At 49.8% G+C, this 13,302-nt stretch overlaps 1 long non-coding RNA gene across 1 annotated transcript; it reads left to right on the top strand.

The window, feature by feature from the left end:
- The first annotated feature begins 3,330 nt into the window (after window positions 1-3,330).
- On the top strand, window positions 3,331-11,355 carry LOC133252076 (uncharacterized). The gene is made up of 2 exons (XR_009737804.1): window positions 3,331-6,228; window positions 7,257-11,355. It is a non-coding gene; the product is annotated as an uncharacterized LOC133252076 (long non-coding RNA).
- The last annotated feature ends 1,947 nt before the right edge of the window (window positions 11,356-13,302 follow it).

Genomic DNA, 13,302 nt, shown 5'->3' with positions numbered 1-13,302 from the left:
CCCAGGGCTGATCTCCTTTAGAATGGACTGGTTGGATCTCCTTGCAGTCCAAGGGACTCTCAGTCCTCAGTAAAGTGAAAGTCACTCAGTCATGTCTGACTCTTTGCGACCCCATCGACTATACAGTCCATGGAATTCTCCAGGCCAGAATACTAGAGTGGATAGCCTTTCCCTTCTCCAGGGGATCTTCCCATCTCAGGGATTGAACCCAGGTCTCCCGCATTGCCGGCAGATTCTTTACCAGCTGAGCCACCAGGGAAGCCCACGAAACTCACAGCTGTCTTGTGTATTTTTTAAATCACCAAAAGGTACGCACTTCCAGTTCTAAGATAAGTGAGTATTAGGGATGTATCATATAACGTGATGACTATCATTAGCCCGGATGTATGGTATATTTGAAAGGTGGTTTTTTTTTTTTTTTTTCAGATTTATTTATTGTTATTTTGGCTGTGGAAGGTCTTCATTGCTATGAGGGCTTTTCTCTAGTTGGGAGTGGGGTCTCCTCTTTGTTGCAGCATGTGGGCTTCTCATTGCGGGGGCTTCCCTTGTTGTGGAGCATGGGCTCTAGGCACACAGTCTTCAGGAGTAGCAGCTGCGGGCTCAGTGGCTGTGGCACACAGGCTTCATTGCTCTGTGGCATGTGGGATCTTCCCAGACCAGGAATCAAACTGCTGTCCCTTGCATTGCAAGGCAGATGCTTTCTAAATAAGAAACCTCTATTTGAAAGTTTTTAAGAGATTTAATCCTTAAGAGTTCTCATCACAAGGTGGAACTTTTTTTTTTTTTTTTGTATCTATCATCGATGAGATGATGGATGTTAACTAAACCTATTGTGGTAATAATTTCCCAGCGTGTGAAAATCACACCCTTATGCTGTACACCTTAAACATGCACAGTGATGTATGTCAATTGTTTCTCAATAAAATGGAAAAATAATTATCAGGATTTTTCAAATGATGTGAGAAATAATATGCAGAAGGTACTCATGGAGGAGACTCACAAAGTCCTGGAAAGATGGGTCATAAATGTGGTGCTGGGTAAGTATGAGCACCTGGTCTGGAGGGAAGAGAAGAGGAAGTTTGGACCAGGGTAAATGGTCTACATTAGGAGGCAACAAGATATAGACTGGCTTATGGAGGCAGGGGATGAATCACAGAGGAGCTAGGAAGATGTAGCTTTTCATGGAAAGAAACCCTTTGCAACTCTTCCACGAGGTCAAATGGAATAGGGATTATTTGACTATTTTCCTCCTGAAATCATTATCAAAAGTAATCTGTTGTCCTTCTCTTTCTTGAGTGCAAAATGAGGGTTCACTGCTCACCTCCAGGCCACTGTGAGGACAAAATGAGGTAAGGTGCCTCATGCGAAACTGCACGAAATGACAAAGGTTCTGCACAAACGCGCTCGCTCTGATTACCCACCGTGTTTTTACTCCTTGCCTCAGGACAGTCTCTTCGCCTCAGCACTGTTGACTGTGGGGACCAGGTGACCCAATGCTGTGGGCTGTCCTCTATGATGCTGAGTGGCATGCCTGGCCTCCACTCTTTAGATGCTAGTTCCCAAGTGGTACTAGGGGTAAAGAACCTCCCTTCCAATGCAGGAGATGTAAGAAATGTAGGTTTGATCCCTGGGTTCAGAAGATCCCCTGGAGGAAGACATGGCAACCCACTCCACTATTCTTGCCTAGAGAATCCCATGGACAGAAGAGCCTGGAAGGCTACAATCCATAGGGCTGCAGACAGTCGGATACAACTAAAGCGATTTAGCATATACACACAAATCCCAGCTACAACCAAAAAAGTCTCCAGACATTGCCAAAATTCCCCACGGGGAGACACAAGGAAAGGGGAAATGATCCCCTACTCCTATCCTTGAGAACTGCCTCAGGGGACAGAATCCTCAGGACAGGGCAGTTGCAGACCTCTGTGCATGCCAGCTGCCTGGGGAAAATAGGAAAGTAGAGCTGTAGAAGGAAAATGAACCACATCCAAAAAGAGGGAAAGGAGAGCAAGGGTGGCTTTGCTGAGGGTGCAGCTCCTCAGTCCCTCCTGACTTGCAAATTTCTATGTAATGATGATACTGTGGATGATGTGATCTCAAGCTTTAATGGATACAAGTTCCTTCTATTGATCTGTTATATCAAAGAGAAGACAGACTGTCTATGATAGCAGCAGTCTGGTGATCAGCTGATCACCACAGTGAAAAAACATGGTTTTTGGCCATGTGCTGAGGTGTGAAACAGGGTCGTCAGGCCCCAGGGGAGCTTAAAAAACCTTGCTGGGAGGAAATCTAGTGTTCTGCTTCTCCAAGTGGCCAGTGTTCCCACTGAAATCAAGTCAGTCTTTGTGTGAATATCAGTCTGTTTCCAAAGTGAGAGTTTTGGTCAACCAGGGAATAGACAAAAAGGTGAAGGCAACAGCAAAAGGGTAGAGAAAAGAGGCAAGAAACAGAGGCAGAGAAAACATGTGAATCAATAAAGAAATACACCAGAAACAGTATCTAGATTTTTCATTTGGACATAGATTTTTTAAACACAGTTATTAGTTCATCTTTCTCTTCTTTTGGGAGTTGACTCTGCTTTCTATTTGCTATTAAAGAACTACAGTGGAAACATGAGGCTATTTGAGCAAGGCTGGCATGGCCTTGCAGACTGAAAGCAATGAAGTCAGCCCCAAGCTCTGGCTCTTGAATATAGATAGTCTCAGGCTTCCTTCCACCAGAAGGAATACATGTCCTAAACCATGTATTAAAAAGAGAGAAGTGGCTCTCTAATTTTACGGTGCTTCTGCAGCTGCTGAGAGCTCATTAAAATTGCAGATTTCCAAACCCCAGAGAGTCCTACTGTGGCACAGTGACTGACTGACTGATGCAGGTGGGGCCTGGACCACAACCAGAGAAGGACAGAATCATTGTTCAGTTTCCTTCCAGAGTGATGCGATTGTACTTCACTTGGGGAAGGAAACAAACTCTGGTCAAATGCTTTGAGGTCAATTTTAAATGTGTTTTTGCAGTCTGGTCAATTTAGATAGCTAGAATATAACCGCAATGCCTTGAAGTCTTCTTCTGAGGATTAATGCAAAAATAAATAACAAAATATAAAACAACCCCAGAAGTCCTGAAAAATAAGGCAGAACCTTGTAGGAATTTTTGAAGATGCAACAGCATTTTACATTGCAAAGGCTCTGGAATTTCTCTGTCCCCTTTGCCTTCTCCCCTTCCTCCATGGAGCTTTCTTCTGGCCCTGCCAAATGAGTAATGGAAGGAAAACGTGAGTGGTTTCACAAGGTCTCATTCTTGAGTCTCAGAGTCCTGAGTGACATGAAGGTAACAGCTAACTCATAAGGTCATTGTATTTAACAAATAAAAGCCTAACCTGGGCTACTTGGCAGTGGCACATTATACTGTAACTGTTAAAGGGCCAGTTCTCTCTCCCCTTCCGGTCTGTGAGCCCCACTGGGCAGGGTTCCCTTTTTCGGCAGGTCTCCTGAGTGGCAGCTTATACCATGCCTGGCACAGCAGATTAGACTTGGAGGAGAATGTGGAGGAAGGAGACTCGGAGGTCATTAAAGCAGAGCTCATGGGAATCCTCTCACTTCATGGCAAAATAGAAGGGGAGAAAGTGGAAGCAGTGACATTTTATTTTCTTGGGCTCCAAAATCACGGCGGATGGTGACTGCAGCCATGAAATTTAAAAATGCTTGCTCCTTGGAAGGAAAGCTATGACAAACCTAGACAGTGTATTAGAAAGCAGAGACATCAATTTGCTGACAAAGGTTTGTATAATCAAAGCAATGGTTTTGCCAGTAGTCATGTACAGATGTTAAAAGTTGGATGCTGAAGTTCAGCACTGAAGAACTGATGCTTTTGAAAAGTGGTGCTGGAGGACTCTTGAGAGTCCCATGGACTGCAAGGAGATCAAACCAGTCAATCCTAAAGGAAACCAATCCTGACTATTCATTGGAAGGACTGATGCTGAAGCTGGAATACTTTGGCAACCTGATGCAAAGAGCCAATTCATTGGAAAAGACCCTGATGATGACCTGAAAAGGTCCATCTAGTCAAGGCTATGGTTTTTCCAGTGGTCATGTATGGATGTTAGAGTTGGACTATAAAGAAAGCTGAGCGCCAATGAACTGATGCTTTTGAACTGTGGTGTTGGAGAAAACTCTTAACAGTCCCTTGGACAGCAAAGAGATCCAACCAGTCCATCCTAAAAGAGATCAGTCCTGGGTGTTCATTGGCAGGACGGTTGAAACTGAAGCTCCAATACTTTGGCCACCTGATGCCAAGAGCTGACTCATTTGAAAAGACCCTGATGCTGGGAAAGATTGAGCGCAGGAGAAGGGGACGACAGAGGATGAGATGGTTGGATGGCATCATCGACTCGATAAACATGGGTTTGGGTGGACTCCGGGAGTTGGTGATGGACAGGGAGGCGTGGCGTGCTGTGGTTCACGGGGTCGCAAAGAGTCAGACATGACTGAGCGACTGAACTGAACACAGTCCAGACAGTGAAGGACAGGGAAGCCTGACACCCTGCAGTCCATGGCATGGTGAAGAGTCAGACAAGACTGAACGACTGAACAAAAATCTCAGTAGGCCCCACTGTAAGTTCACTCAGAAATCACACCTTTGATTTGCCAGACACAGGAATGAAGGCCAGCAGCGACCTGCCACCTTCTGCCAGAAGAAATAACGCCTGCAACAATCAGTCACAGTACCGGTATCACTGCAGATGCCCCTGAGGGAACCCAGGAGCCAAACGGGGAGAAGAGGGTGTCCTGAGGTCCGATTTTGCGTTTCCCACGATGAACGGGAGTGAAAAGTAAGTTGGGACTGGGCTCGGATACTGCACGAAGGGGAAGATGACCTCGGCAAGGATTTTCCTGGGGGGCTGCCCTCACGTCACTGAGATCCAGAGTCAGGCGCCACGACCTGGGTGGAGGGACAGCGAGGATATGACGCCGCGTGGAGGGCTGGCTTCTCCTAGCGCAGCCCTGAAGCATTCTCCAGAAAGTTCTATTTCGGAGAGAGGTGCCCTGCAGGACGCCAAGCTCTGCACAGCTAAGGTACCCGGCCACCCGAGACCCTGCACCGCGGTTCGCAGCTTCACCAAGAAGCCAAGAAGCCCAAACGGCCCCACCCTGGTGCGCCTGAGGACACTACCAGGCCACCCGCAGCTCCGCCTCTGGGAGAGGGGGCGGGAGGGCCCTCGGGGCGTGGCCCGGAAGCGTCCGGCCAATCCTCGCTGCAGGCTTGAGGTCACGTGATCGCCATCGGGTGCCCAGCTCTTCCGCCTTCCTCTTCGCAGCCCCGCCCACCACGGGGAGGGGCCGCCGGCGCGACCCTGGGGAGGACGGTCTTGCGGTCACGTGATCGTCAGCGGGCCCAGATCTTACGCCTTCCGCTTCGCAGCCCCGCCCACCGTGGGGAGAGGCCGCCGGCACGACCCCGGGGAGGATGTTCTCGCGAGAACCACGCAAACCTATCCCTTCCGTCAGTCCCCCGCTGGGGCCGCGCCCCGGAATTGAGGCTCTGAAGCGCGTGGGCTCCGACGTAGCGGGCAGGGGTCCCCACCAGGACAGCGCCGAGGGCGGGAGATTCGGAGGGCTTTACTGCCAGCTCGTCCCTCCTCGCCAGGACAGCCGCGTTCCACCGGGCCGCACGCCCGCTAGTGTCGAGTCGTCGCCTCAGTCGACCCTGGTGGCCCCCAGGCCCTTGACCTGCCCTCGCTGGGCCGGAAGTGGGGACGAGCTTAACGGACGTCTGTGGGGTCTTTGTCGCCGAGTCCGGAAGTGGGGACGGGCTTAACGGACGTCTGTTGGGCGCTTTGTCGCCGGGGCCGGAAGTGGGGACAAATTTAACGGACGTCTGTAGGGGCTTTGGCCCCGCACTTTTCCGACTTTAAACGCGCTGTGTCACCACCTGCACGCCCCCTACCGAAAACTTTTTGAGGCACGGGAGAACTTTGGTTCCAGCAGAAAAGCCGGGGTCGACCCCGCGTGAGACGTGGCGAGAGCACCTGGTGTGTGCGAACCCCGCAAAGGCGCCATCCTCTCGCCCAGGTCGTCTCACCTGCCCTTACCACCCTGCAGGGCGGGCTTCGTCCCCACCTTAGAGATGAAGGAAGAGCGCCAGACGGGCTTGAGGAACGTGCCCCAGGTTGCACAAAGCCAGGCTCTGCAGCCCGGCCGCGTGGCGTCTCCAGTCAGATGGCGGCTGTCGCTTGTGAGTGACCAGCTGCAGGCCGGCACGTGGGCCCCGACGTCTGAGGGGGCAGGGCTCGGCCCAGTGCCCCCGGGCACTTGTCGCGGGTGGGCTCTGCCCTTGGTCCCGCGTTCCAGGTGTGCCCGCGGCCGAACCCAGCCTCGGGTCCCCAGGAGGAGCCCGCCTGTGGACCATACCCACCAGAGCCCCTCGCAGGCTTATGGCCTTGGAGCCGCTTGTGGACCCCAGCCTTCCAGCCTCCGGAGGCTCTTGCTCATGCCAGGGCCAGGACAAAGGAGGAGGAGGCCCACCGTGGCTTCCAGCTGTAATAAGGCGCTGGCTCCCAGGGGCCACTTCTTAACCACAGAGCCGGGCAAGAGTGAAAAATGAGCTCCCTCACAGACACTTCTCTGAGGGAACTCCTAAGGAGCTAGAAGCATTGTCCCAACTGAAATCCATTCACAGCAAATGAACATTGGTCTCTGGCCTCATGTGATAAGCTTGGTAAGGCCAAAACAGTCGGCTTCCGCCACCTGCGGGTGACTCAAGAGCCCCCCCCCCCCCCAGTCATTTAAAACATTCTGTGGAAATGCCTGCAATTCCACCATTAGCAACTCCTAAGATTATGAAGTCCTCTTTAGGTTCTTTAGGTGAAATACACTAAATGCCTGATTTTCTGATAGGAGACGAGGTAAATTAAATAACGGTTCTGAGGGAGAGGGAAGAGAGGACACACACAAAGGAACTCTGGAGAGAGTGCAAGAGAGGTGTTTCCATTTGGTGAAAATCTCTGGGGAAGTTGTAGGACCGGATTTCTCTATCTCCACTTAAGGCTCCCGGAACTGTAGAGGGGTGCATCTTTTGCCTTTGTGGGATTCTGAGACCACACGAGCCTACTGAATGCTCACGGCCATCTGAGGCCATATTCCACTGATAGGAAGGGAAACCCCAACACTACTGGCCAGACTTGCCTGTGAGCAGCTACATCATTGTAGAGGAAGATCTGGCCTGTCCCAGGATTCATCAGAAACCTTTGTTTCCCATTCCAGGGAGCAAAGCAAAGCCATATTCAGAAAATAATGAGAAAGAGCCATAAAGTCAAGGAAAACAAGTTGATAAATCAATGGTGTTGACTCCAAAGAAGAGACTTAAGAACCCTAAGATAACATAAGCTGTCAACATTATTATTGGAAGAATTACTCTGTTTGGACATGCTCTTGACTCCTATCTCTTCATCTGCTCAGACTCCTCTGATTTCAGCCCAGGATGGGAGTGTGGAAGTTGCAGGGGCACAGAATAAGAGATTTGACCTTCCTTCCTCACTCTTCTAGAAATAAAAGAGATTCAGAAAGCAAGAGCACCTCCATACGTTTTGAGAATTGTTGTCATCAAAATGTAGCAAGTGGTCCAAAGGAAACTAAATGTCCTTCCCCCCACTCCCCCAGCCCTAACCCACCCACCCCTATTCGCACCCCCACCCCCAGGCAAATGCTTGGTGCAGGAGTAACATTGCTCAGAATCTGGCATGATTCAGAGAAGGGAGAGCTAGTCGCCAGTGACCTTGTCCATCCCCCAGTAAAGACGCCATCACTTTTAACTATCTGCAGGGCCAGTGCACCCAAAACTCATCGGCCTTTTACAGCTGCACACCCAGGAGAGAGCCCTCAGAGGAAACTACCCTGCTGACCCGGCTATCTAAGACGTCTAGCCTGCAGGGCTGTAAGAAAATAACATCGTTGTTTAAGCCTCCCAGTCTGTGGTATCGATATGTTGTTAAGTCAGCCTGAGCCGACTGATACACAGAGGACAGCCAGGGAGCAGAAGAGGCAGGGCAGAGATTCCAATTCATTGTTTCCAGTCACCTATTGTTTGCCTCCCAGTTAGCCTGCACCTCTGCACGAATTGGGATACTGCTGTCTGCCAGGAAACTGGACCAAAGGTGACTGGTGAGAGTGGTGCCCCAGAGGTGAGCAGTGCATGACATGTATCCCGGCACAGGGCAGCCGGGAGTGGAAAACACACTTGGACGTCCTGCGTGACAGAGGGCTTCACAGGCCACTGATCAGGCTGAGGCTCCCTTAAGCACCAAACACGATCCGGTCTGTGTTCCGGACCTGTGTTCAGAGGGACCACTGAGGTCTCACGAAAGGCTGATTGGTATTAGGGCTCCAAGAAGTAGGGCTTCTTGGGGTGACCTCAGGGGCACTACAAAACATAATTGCACAGGAGCTCTCCACCTTGCAGGCAGCCCCCTGCCTCTATGGCATGATGCTTTTAATATTGTACCTCCTGTGAAATCCACATGTAATTTATTAGGCTTGCTTTTTGCCTAAATAATTGGAAGTTTCCATTTAATGTTGATCTGGGTCAACTGGCCCAAATGTTATATATCATATTGTAATTAGGTTGCCTAAAATTACCTGTTTTCAAAAGAGTCTTTGAAATAAGAACAATCTGGGGTCTGGGGCGATGACAGAGTGTGGTAGCAGTTTGTATGGCCATTGTCCTAACATCAGCCTTCTCATGAAACAAACATATAACAAAACACCTTATATTTACTCAGCTGGTTAAATTACTGAAAGACTTTTAGGAAGTATAACAGTTTCTGGATGTGTCCTTTGAAGGGAAAAGATTATTTTAAAGACAGTTTTTCTAAGCGTAAGCAAAAAAGATGATATAAAATGAAAAAAGGAAGAAAAACCAGGATCAGGAATAGCATGAGGGAAAAGATCTCTTAAAGACTCGTGAGGGGCTTCCCTGGTGGTCCAATGGCTAAGACACCATACTCCCAGTGCAGGGGGCTGTGCGATCCTCTCAGGGAATTAAGAGCCCACATGCCACAGCTAAATTCACATACTGCACTTAATACCCAGTGCAACCAAATAAATTTTTTGAAAAGGCTCATGACACCATGGTTCGTGCACACAAGGAAACAGATCTATTCGGGAGTACAGTGCACAGCATGAGGCATGGAGCTGGCGCCAGTCTCTCTCTTAGAGAACAAATTTCTTGTTTGGAAAAAAAAAACAAAAACTGCTATACTGTATGGTAGGTGATATTTTCCAAAATGGCAACTGTAATATTTCTAGTCCACAAAACACATGTCGAAAAACGGTTTTACTGTTTTACAAACCGGAAGCAGCGTTGGAGGCAACTGTTTTGAGACACCACCTCCTAGGGCAGCACGCGATCAGGACACAGAACAGCGTCCTCGTAAGTCCAAGTGCAAATCTCTCAAAAGTTCCCTCCAGCAGAGCGGCACTTGAGAGGAGCCCCTCATAGAAAGAGGGGCATTTTCCTACTCATCTCCAGGTCTCCCAGGCTTTGCCTTCCGAGAACTTTCCCCTGGGAGTAGTGTTTTGTTTTTTTTAAACTCTGATTTCTTTGGTGCCCATCAAAATTCCAGTCCTAGAGCAAAGTCTCTTTGCTCTTATTCCCATGAAGATAACCAAAATTAGATGATACTTGCAAAAGAATGTTAATATAACTAAGACTGCAGAAAAACAAGGGGAATCCTTATTGAAAATACAAATAGCAGCAAACACCCAAGTTTCCAATATGGAGGTTTCCGGGGCTACCATGACCATCCCTTCCCCCGGGGTCCTCCCCTCCTGACACCTGCTGGCCTCTAACCCCCTCCATCCACCAGTCAACACAGCCAGCACGTCCTCTGAGAACTGAGGCAAGAAACGGTTTCCTGTCCTCTGTCCATAAAGGGATCCCACCCATGTTGCTGCCACCCAAAGGGCTCTGGTCTCTCTGGCCCCAAGCTCTGGGCTCGAGGCTTTGCAGGGTGCATTTGTGCAAATCCCATTCATCACACACCCATCACTTTGTGGGTAAGCATGATGACATACATGCCATAATCACACCCGGAGCAGCTCACGCATGTCCCCTGCAGAACCACTCTGGAATTCCATGAGACACAGCATACAGAATAAAGACTTGAGAACTGGCCCTTGGAGTTTCCGGCCAGTAAAAAATGTCCCACTCTTCAACCAATAAGTTTAAGCCTAACTCCCCCCTTCACACCCTTTCAGCAGCCCCATGTTTGACCCACACCCTCCTGTATTATCTTCATAACCTGTCAACCTGTAGGAAAAGCCCACAGCCTTGATGCCTGTATTTCCATGACAGAAAGAAAATGAGTGCTGACATGACCAAGCGTTTGTTTGGATTTGTGCATTAATGTGTGTGTAAGGGGCCTACGATTCTGTAACATTAAATTGCGTTCAGACGCGTAACAGATCACCTTAACTGAAAAGAATCAGATTTCACAGAATGAAAGCTGTCCTGGAGAAACCGGGTTGTGTGGTTGCCGTAGCAATCGACGCCTTCCAGAAGGAGTCCGCGCTCGCCTAATTACAGCCTTCTATTTTTAGATTCATCCGCGTGCCTCTCCCCCCACCCCAACATTTCTCACACGACGACTTCAGCAGGAAAACACGCTGTTATCTGTACAGCCTGTGCCCGTCTCAAAATAACTTGTTTCCAGTCAGCCTCCGCCTGCCCTGGGAGGCGAGGCCCTTGTTCCCTAAGCACAGGGAACGCCGAACTGACGCCTCTGAAGGAGCCCCGCGTACTTGACAAAATTGGAATGAAACAGCATCGCGGGCTGCCAGCTGTCTTGTGAGCGCCTGGGGTCGGGGTGCAGCCACAGGATGGAGTGGCGGCGGCCAGCCCACCAGCACCCTGAGCCGGGCTGGGCCTCGCATTGCCTTGTAGGAAGCTCTTTAGTAACCAGACACAGCAGTGATGGAGCAGGAACCCTGATAGGCGGTCCAGAGGCTGTGAGACCCTCTCAGTCAAGATGAACTTCGGGCTGTGTCAAGACCCAGTACCCGTAGCCTGAGAAAAGGCTTCCAGCAGACTTACCTGGTGGCTCAGATGGTAAAAAATCTGCCTGCAATGTAGGAGACCCGGGTTCCATCCCAGGGTTGGGAAGATCCCCTGGAGAAAGGCATGACAAGACACTCCAGTATTCTTGCCTGGAGAATCCCATAGACAGAGGAGCCTGGTGGGCCGCAGTCCATGGCATCGCAAAGAGCTGGACATGACTGAGTGACTCACACTTTCACTTTTCCATCCATTGAGTCTTGGCTGCCTGGGGTACCACAGCTCCCTAGGAAAGCCTGTCCTTCCCCAGCAGGGCCAAGTGCTGTGGAAATGGTTGAAGACCAGCCGGTGACATCAGGCCAAGGCCTGGGGTCTTCAGGCGAGGGAGTCAGTCACCGTCACCTGCTGTGTTTGTTTGCTAGGGCTCTCCTAACAAGGTACAGGGCCTTAAACAGCAAACACGTGTCTTCTCACAGTCCTAGAGACGGTGGGGTCAGAAGAGCTGTGTTCCCCCTGAGGGTGCTGGGAGAAGGATCCAGACGTCCCTCCTGGCTGCTGGTGGCAACCTGTGGTGTCCCTTGACTTGTAAAGGCATCGCCGGATCTCAGCGCAGAGCCATGTCCAACACCAGTCGTGTGGGGCTAGGAACCCAGTCTACTCCAGTCTGATTTGTCATCTTAACTCATTACATCTGCAGTGATTTTGTCTCCAAGTAAGGTCACATTCTGAACTACTGAGGATCAGGGCTTCAACATACAAATTTCTGGGAATCCCCTGGCAAACCAGTGGTTAAGATTCTGCTCTTTTACTACCAAGGTCCCGGGTTCAATTCCTGGTCAGAGAACTAAGATCCTGCAAGCCATGCAGTATGGCCAAAATTATATATGAATTTCTATATTATATATATATATATAATTTCTATCATATATATATCTTTCTGGGGGACAGAACTCAACCCATAAACTTGCCTGTGGCAGAGACTCTGAAGGCAACAAAGCAGGAAGTGGGAAGGTGTTCGAGTGAGAGAGAAGGGCTCACTTGGCCTGGATGGGAGGCAGCTGACGGGAAGCAGGCATCCTGTGTAGCTGGTGAGGAGCGAGCTCACGGCCAGCTTTCGCTGGTGGGTCCTGAGTGGAAAGTCAGGGCCAGACTCAGGGAAGGCTGGCAGTGACTGACCACGTCCTGGCTGTGGTGGGCTCCTCGCGGCAGAGGCCCGCTCATACCTACGTGGTCTCTCCAGTGAATACGTAGCTTCTCGGTGCAGATGACAGCGCCTGGGGTTCTCAGGGTGCTGCTGGGGCTGCAGGGGGCGCAGGTGGTCTGGGAGGCCCAGCACTGAGAAGGCGGAGTGCCCACAAGGCAGGCCCGAGATGGCCAGTCCCACAGGGCAGACCTGCTCAGAGCCTCGTCCACAGAGAGGCGGGGTGCCCAGGCCCCCGTCTGCAGGCTTCTCTTATTCCCGTGAGGCCGAGCACCGATGTGTGGTGGGGAATGTAGATAGGCTGACACTAGAGTAGCCGTCCTCTGACTTTTTGGCTTCCGTTCATGCTAGGTCACTTCCTGGAGGAGGGCATGGCAACCCACTCCAGTCTTCTTGCCTGGAGAATTCCACAGACAGGGGAGCCTGGCGGGCTTCGGTCCGTGGGGTCGCAGAGAGTCGGACATGACTGAGCACACAGCACACACAGGCCACTTCAGTCATGCCCGACCCTCTGCGACCCCACGGACCGAAGTTCACTTACGGTGTCTGAGGTGCACAGCGAGGTGATTCAGTCATACGTGTACATGTGTATTATTTTTCAGATTATTTTCCATGATAGGTTATTACAAGACATTGAGTATAGTTCCCTGTGCTATACAGTAAACTTTTGTTGCATATCTATGTTTCTTAATTAGAAATATAGCATTCTACTCATACTAAGTCAAACAAGTGGACTCCAAATGTCATAAATTTTTTTAGTTAGGCAAAAATTCATAAGCTTTCTAAAATATATATTATACATATTATTTATATATAGGTATACGAAAGCTTTTTTTACTATACTTGATCAAGTCTTGAGAAAGAATATCAAAAAAAAAAAAAAAGAAGAAGAAAAAGAGATGGAGAAATTGGAAAACATTAAATGAAATGGGAGCACAAATAGGGATCCCTTCCTGGAGCTGGGGATGGGTTTTAACCTCATCAAATCACACGGCTAATAGTGGGGAGAGAAACAAAGGTTTCTGCTCGTGAAAGGAGGGGATGTAAAAAAAAAAAAA

Source organism: Bos javanicus, chromosome 1 (assembly GCF_032452875.1).
Source record: "Bos javanicus breed banteng chromosome 1, ARS-OSU_banteng_1.0, whole genome shotgun sequence".
Lineage (NCBI taxonomy): Eukaryota > Metazoa > Chordata > Mammalia > Artiodactyla > Bovidae > Bos > Bos javanicus.
This window is presented reverse-complemented; position numbering and strand designations above follow the sequence as displayed.